The sequence below is a fragment of the Sardina pilchardus genome, chromosome 1, assembly GCF_963854185.1.
Source record: "Sardina pilchardus chromosome 1, fSarPil1.1, whole genome shotgun sequence".
In the NCBI taxonomy this organism is placed as follows: domain Eukaryota; kingdom Metazoa; phylum Chordata; class Actinopteri; order Clupeiformes; family Clupeidae; genus Sardina; species Sardina pilchardus.
This window is the reverse complement of record NC_084994.1, coordinates 21,907,820-21,915,201: the sequence shown is the minus strand read 5'-3', so window position 1 is coordinate 21,915,201 and position 7,382 is coordinate 21,907,820. Positions and strand designations below refer to the sequence as shown.

Below are 7,382 nucleotides of genomic sequence, written 5' to 3'. Positions count from 1 at the left end.
GAGCCGTCACTCTGGGATGGATTCTTCTGGAATGTGACCAAAGGCATAGCCAGGGCCTTCAGAGGTATCTGCGGGTAACTGCACTGTTGAGTATGTGGGGTCACCTCCAGGGATTATGGGTAATTGGACAGTCGAGTATGTTGGGTCACTGCAGGGGTTTGTGGGAAGTTGAGCCAGGGCGTAGACAGTGTTGGGTCCAGGTGCTGAGATGGTGGTGTTCTGAATCTCTTCATACACATGAGCTGTCTGATCAACGGAGTACGGCAACTAAGTATTATATGATTTAAGAGTTGGTGTTCACAAACATCTTTGTGTTTTGCAAAAATATTACTTCAAGCTATACAGAGAAATTATCCTCAATGTCAAAGATGCTTTCATGTTCATGTGTATTGTTTGAATGACACTTGTTGTTGAAAATGATTTGATATGTTTAACACACATATACACATCAATACACGTTTATATTTGTGACATAGGATTACTATGACTCACACGTCTGTGTTGATTACTGTACTGTAGGTCATAAATTACTATGATGGGTTGTTGTCGATCAATGTAATCAGTGACCCCTAATTTTACTTACTGCTATCTTGTTGCCTTGAGCTGTGTCCTTGTTGTTTGAGGACAGGTCTGATCTCATGAACACACACACACACACACACACACACACACACACACACACACACACACACACACACACACACACACGTGCAGACATTGCACACAGACACACAGAGGGAGAAAGAGAGAGAGAGAGAGAGGCAGAGACAGAGAGAGAGATCAAATATATTCAAATGTTGCTTTTACAAAAAAATACTCTTGTGCTATATTGTGCTATGCATTCTACTGTATGTAATATCAATGTGGTCGTACTCATTATTAAACATGTACTGTAGACAGAGAGAGAGAGAGAGAGAGAGAGAGAGAGAGAGAGAGAGAGAGAGAGAGAGAGAGAGAGGGAGGGATATTTTCTTACCTCTGCCCCTGTTCTTTCTGTACTTTACACCAATGAAGAGAGTGATTCCAAACAGCACCGCTACCACCAGGGCCAGGAAGACAGGGAGCACCACAGAAGAACCTTAAAAAACACATCACAGTGAGCGCAGAAGGTACCAAGTACATCCTAAACACACAGTCTGACGATCTAAGAACTCCTCATTAATTGGAATCTAAAGTGAACAGCAGGGAAACAAAAAAAATAGAACCACTAGTACTGTAGGTTCCCTAACCCTGGCTCAATTTCATTTCTACAAATTTTCTGTGGCCCAACCAAACATGTATTCACAATTCAGAGACTATACTCAAAGAGTATGGTAAAATTCCTTAATTTATTAATCATTTATGTAAAGGCGTTTGGGCAATTATGCATGCATGGTTATGCAGTAAACTTAGCGCTTTACACCACAACTCCATTATAAGACTTTGGTGTACTGTTACCAACAACCACATCAAATATGTTCAAATGAACATCCATTTCAGGAATAAGCTTACATTTAATTCAATTTAAATATATCCCAAGCTACTTTAGTATTGTTACTATGTAGCTAGGTAATGTCCTACCATGATTGTTAGATGTTGCTGTAGATGGGGCAGTTGCTTCCTTAGAGACTGAGCTGAATGTTGTCCTAGATGATGAACTGGTTGAAGATGGGGGAGCTACAAAAGTATATTTATTTACATTTAGGTATTGACCATTAATATATAGAAGTGTAAAAATAAGGTGAACTTCAAAACAACAGATCAGAAACAAACAAGATCAAATAACTCCAAAGAACACATACAGCAAATTAAAACAATATTCTGTCTATTTTGACTGAATAGTTTTAAGCATAGCATGGAGCAGAGTGAGCAGTTGGTGCTCTTGTATTTCACTGTGAAACACAGCGAACATGATGGTGATGATATGTGTATATATATATATACACACACATGTATACACACTGTATATACAGTATATTCACTCAATCTCTGATTTGAATCTGTAAAATGATGCTTAGGTAAGGAGCTATCACTGACATTTACATTATGCACTTTCAAATACAGTTTTTGAATAATCAAATGTTCCTCATACCTGTAACATCAAGCTGCATTATCCGGTAAAGGCTGGTGTAGGTCAAGGATGTCAGTTCGACGTGTAATCCACACCAGTAGACTTCAGCATCAGTTTCCTCAAGGTTTTTTATGGTGACCTTGAAGTCATTTCTCTCTTTTCCATCAGTAACAGAGTACTTATCACTGACATCACTTGGGTACAGCTGACTGCAGTTTGAACTGTATGCTCCCTTACAGAGAAACTTGCTGCTGCCAGCCGGATCCTCAGGGAAGTCGCATCGTAAGTCAACACTATCACCATAAAAATATTTGTGAATTTGGCCAGAAGAGGGCACTAAGAGTTAAAACAAAGAAGACCATTGCAAGAAGAATAAACGCCCAAACACAGTGTATGTTTTACCCTTTAAACAAATGTGTACAGGTTCCACCAAATAGATGACTACGGACCTGGAAGCACTTTTAAATTCACCTCTTGCTCTCCACACTCATACTCCCCTTCATCCTCTATTTTTAGAGTGTGTATTGTCATATCCATTCCATTCTTTGTCTTCATGCATCGGCCTGATAACTTTTCGCTGCCACAGAATTCACACTTCTGAACATCTCTGTGATATTTGATGATGATAGTCCCACCACTGTATGATGAGATGACAAAAGTGTCATTGTCTCCATCGCTGTCTCCGTGCACTCCTATACAGCATAAGTGGCAAACACTGTCATTTGATATTTTATGCGGGAATTTAATACACTCAAGAATGTGTTAACCTCCGTGTGTATATATATATATATATATATATATATATATATATATTATGTGCATATTGATAAACATGCTCTAGTCATCAGTTGCTAACACTGACAGAACATTCATGTTGAACTCTAAATGGAGTTTCTATTTCAGGACAACACAATTTCAGACATGAAGTGAAACACAGCATTAGATACAATACCTGAGAGTAGGCAGATGAGGAGAACAAAAACAACCGTCATTCCGTCCGCCGCGTAAAGACACTATAGTCCACCAGGCAGAGAGACGTCAAACACTGACAAACATGGCAGCGCTGCCAATGATCTAATGGGCTGCTACTGGTGTGTGAGTCATGATCAATGTCTTTCGTTTCCTCTGTGAGCGTGATGTGAGAAACAACTCCAGACATGCAGCAGGCAGGGATGTGCAAATGCAGTAGAGTGGTATTGGAATAACTTCAGCTAAAAGATGAAATAGAATTGCATAGGCAAAATGGCAACATACCCTTAATTTCCTGACTATTAGCCGCGGCCTATACATTGATTTTGCTAAATTTCTTCAGCTATGAGGTTAATACAGGGGGCATTTAATATGGTGTTACATATGTTTTTGTTTCTTTTAACTTGCATAAAACACTGTCCTGCGGCTTATACACAATGCGGCTTATATGCGGGAAATTACTGTACTTAATCTATTCTAGTTTAATTGTGTTATTTCAGGCATTTGGAGACGGGATTTATGAAAGTCTCTCTAACCAATAAGCACGACTTTCAACATCCTGTCCTCAGCATTTGTGAAATCAATTTCCCCCAAAAATATTTATGTCAGGTCAAGAGTCAAATGTTCCTGGACAGGTTTTAAAAGTTTATTCGGAACATGGTACCATCTCTTATTCTTTATTTTGAAAAAAATGAGAAGATAAAAAAGCTATAGTTTTAGAGGTTAATTCGTAAGATTGTTTTATTTTCAGCGTCATTTTGTCATACTGAAGAAAACTCCCAAAACCACAGCTTCCCTCTTCTCTCACGCATCTCTGCAAGCATAAACAGAGATGGTTGAAGATAGAAGGAAGGTAAAAACAGACAACTTCAACACTCCTCCCCTGTTCCAAGTCAACCCATGTCCGATTAAAGCACTCTGGACGTCTCTCTAACCAGTAGCACAGGACTTTTAACCTCCTGTCCTCTGTACAAGTCAAATCCATTTTCCCTAAAATATTCATGTCAGATCAAAGTCATACATGCACCCTAAATACATTTTAGAGATCAACTCCTAAGATGGTTCCTTCTTTTCATGTCCATTTTGTCATGACTCAAAATACTGAAGAAAATTCACCAAAACCACAACTTCCCTCTGCTCTCATGAGTCACCAGTCACTGAGAGCAAAGTGTGGAAATAAAAAGTGCCAAATATGGAACATAAACAGAGATGGTTGAAGATAGGAGGGTAAAAACAGACAGCTTCAACACTCCTCCCGGCTGTTCCAAGTCTGTGCTGTCGCTGCATGAGTCGAACAAAGATACAGTATGAGTCACAGATGCATCATTGCACCAGCCCAGCACTTATACTAGCAGTTTCATTTTTCCAATGAACAACAAAAAAATAAAGATGAGTGGCCTTACAATGAAATGTGCCCACTATAAAGACTGTTCTCTGGTTTCTGAAAGATAACAGCATGACGTTTACCGTAACCGCTTATGTTTGAACGTGCCTGACTCATGTTTACGCCCAGCTCACATCAGGCAGTGACACACAAATGCTTAACAAATTATTGGAAAAAAAATGATTATTGGGTAGTGTATTCTGATATAATGGTAAGACTACATGATAAGTAATGCTTAAGGGATTTCATCTACAGTGTACTGTATTATGCTAAAAATGCCTTTCTGCTTAAGGATTTAAATCCTTAACACCTGGTGTCCTCATGTTGTCATCCCGTTACTGTGATATCAACAGTGTTGGTCATCCTGGGGCCTGTACTACGAAGCGGGGTTACTGGCTTAGCTGGGTAACTTCGAGAGTAAGTTGATCACGTGTGGCGTAACTTCCCGGTTAACCCGTACTACTAAAGGTGGATAGGTTTTAACCGAGGTATGCTGCCATGGCAATTTACGCTGCATCTCAAACCTACTCCTAGCAGGTTATGATCTTGGTTAACCCGAGGTTTGCGGTTAACCACACCCCACAATGTCGACGTAGGCTACTTGGAAGATACATTATTGGAGCGCAAATTGTAAGCGCCTCTCTTCACAAGGCGAGGGTTTTTAAAGACCGCCAGAGTCTTTCTCCATATAATATTCTCTATGAAAGATAGCCATACATTCTCAGCCGAGGGAATTCGTTGCATTTGTCAGCTGATCGAGGCAAAGTGGAGGCTATAAGCATTGGCAATATAACATATTTTCATAATTAAGAAATATTAATGCAAGCTATAGGCCTATAAACCTTCTGAATGTTTTTGAGTTTCATTTTCACCTGCTGCCAGCGGCACTGCCGTTGCATCTAAAATGTTCACAGGATAGGCATACACTAAATCAGTCAATGGGGCTAAACATTCAATTATCCTTTATTAATATTTATTAGTATACATGGCATGAATTGTGTTGCATCTGTAGGACTCTTATGAACTCAAAATGTATTAATTTCAACACATTTCAGACATTCCGCAAGCTATTAATCTTCCGTAACACATAGGCTATGAACATGAAATAAAACTTTACTTTCATATCCGATCTGCAATAGCCTACGTTGCCAACAGCCTTGTCTTGCTTTGTTTGCTGCCGACGTATTTGATGTCTCGTAAAGTGGGTTTTAATTCCTCGCAACTTTTTATAATCATCGCGCATTGCTTATCCGTAAAATAACGTGATCGCGTCATCATTAAAAGTGATGATTTGCGCTGCAACCCTCCCATTTTACGTGAACGCGCACCAACTCCGATGAGGTTAACCCCAGTTCAACAAATCAACTTCTTACTCAGCATCGTAGTACCGATTAACACCAATGAAGATAACCAGGTTTTGTCAACCCCGGTTTAGCAAAGTAACCCTGGGTTACATCTGGGTAGGTTGAGCTCCCTTCGTAGTACAGGCCCCAGGTGTTGGATGTACCCAGAACCGACACTTAAATGGGTGATGACTCACATTGTGCACTAAATCCATATTGAAATGAGACTGTGAAATAGTGGCCTCTGGTGGTCATACAAGGTGATAGCATCTGTTTGTACACTGCATCTCAGTGCAAGGGAGGCAGAGGAGCAGGTGAGCAGATTAAATGGGAAGATAGAGAGTGGAGAAGGGACATGGTGTTCACATGACAAGATCAGCATGGAAGAAAACTACAAGCATGGGCCAGTGCCATTATATCCTTGAGCAGGATTGTCATACAATAAAACTGTCACCACACATGTATCCAGTTAAAAGGTACAATTTGTGTACCCTTGAGGGTACTGCCCCAGCGACAAGCCGTTGTACCTCTAAAAGTACAGTACAATCCTGTACTTTCTTTTCTTAGAGTGTAGAATAGAAAACAGGTAGATCTAGAAGGAGAGAGAGGACTGGACTGGACTGTGACATCCACACTTAAAAATTATGCGATATCTCCCACGAGTCGCGTCAGGCAAACTGCAGCTGCGTCTAACTTTCGCCCCTCCTGGTAAGACTCTCAAGCTCACGTTGACATATGAAGCCAGCCTAAGTCAGCTGCAGCTTGAATAAGCCTATAGGGATGTCATAGTTGTCATGGCTTGTCTGGTATTAACTGCTTTACACTGACCTCTACTGGCAGCAAAGGGAACTACATGGCCTGACTCCAGTCAGCTACGAGTTCTTGATGGAAAAGAGAAGGCACTGTGACTTGTAAATTCACCAAGTTGACCTTTCTGTCGAGTAGATAATGAAGTAGAATAAATAACAGATACCCCCCCTCTTTTTCTCCCTCCTCCCATCTACACTGTCTGTTTCTGTGAGAGATCGAGATGATGGGTGTGTAGTCTGCCCCTGCCAAAAACATAACTTGTACACAATATCAGAGTATCTTTGATTTTAGTTTGACTTCTGTCCCCAGCGGTTTTCACCATTCACTCCTCTTTCCTTGGCTTGCAAGCCTTCCTACTTTGCCTTTCCTCCTTGAGTGTGCCCTCTGCTGGTGACTAAGATAAAAGTACTTTGTCCTCATTCGTGGGGTAACCAAAAATTGGCTATGATTGGCTTGAAAAAATGAGCAGAATGGCTTGACTGATTAGAAATATGTTTATGAATGTGTCTAAAATATCTACACAAAATGTTATACAGAAAATATGATACACAAAGTATAATACACAGGGCTCCGGAACAACACAAATAATTACAAATAAAGTTAGCAACAGATAAAAAAAATGTGGCAAAGCAATTCAAATATTCAGAGGGGACTGTCTAATATCCATCGAGAGAAATGTTTATCAGAGGTTCGACATTTAGACAACATATAGCCAATAATCACAAACATGTGCAAAGATGGAACTCCACCGTTTTTGTCTCCGTAAGATGGCATTAACATGTACAAAGTTGATTCTTTTGAACAATTATAGTTACTATTACAGAGA

General features: G+C 40.0%; 1 long non-coding RNA gene across 1 annotated transcript; it reads right to left on the bottom strand.

The window, feature by feature from the left end:
• Window positions 1-976: 976 nt before the first annotated feature.
• LOC134069687 (uncharacterized) lies at window positions 977-2,158 on the bottom strand. The gene is made up of 3 exons (XR_009936848.1): window positions 2,072-2,158; window positions 1,561-1,656; window positions 977-1,078 (listed from the first exon to the last, which is right to left on the bottom strand). It is a non-coding gene; the product is annotated as an uncharacterized LOC134069687 (long non-coding RNA).
• Between the last annotated feature and the right edge of the window lie 5,224 nt (window positions 2,159-7,382).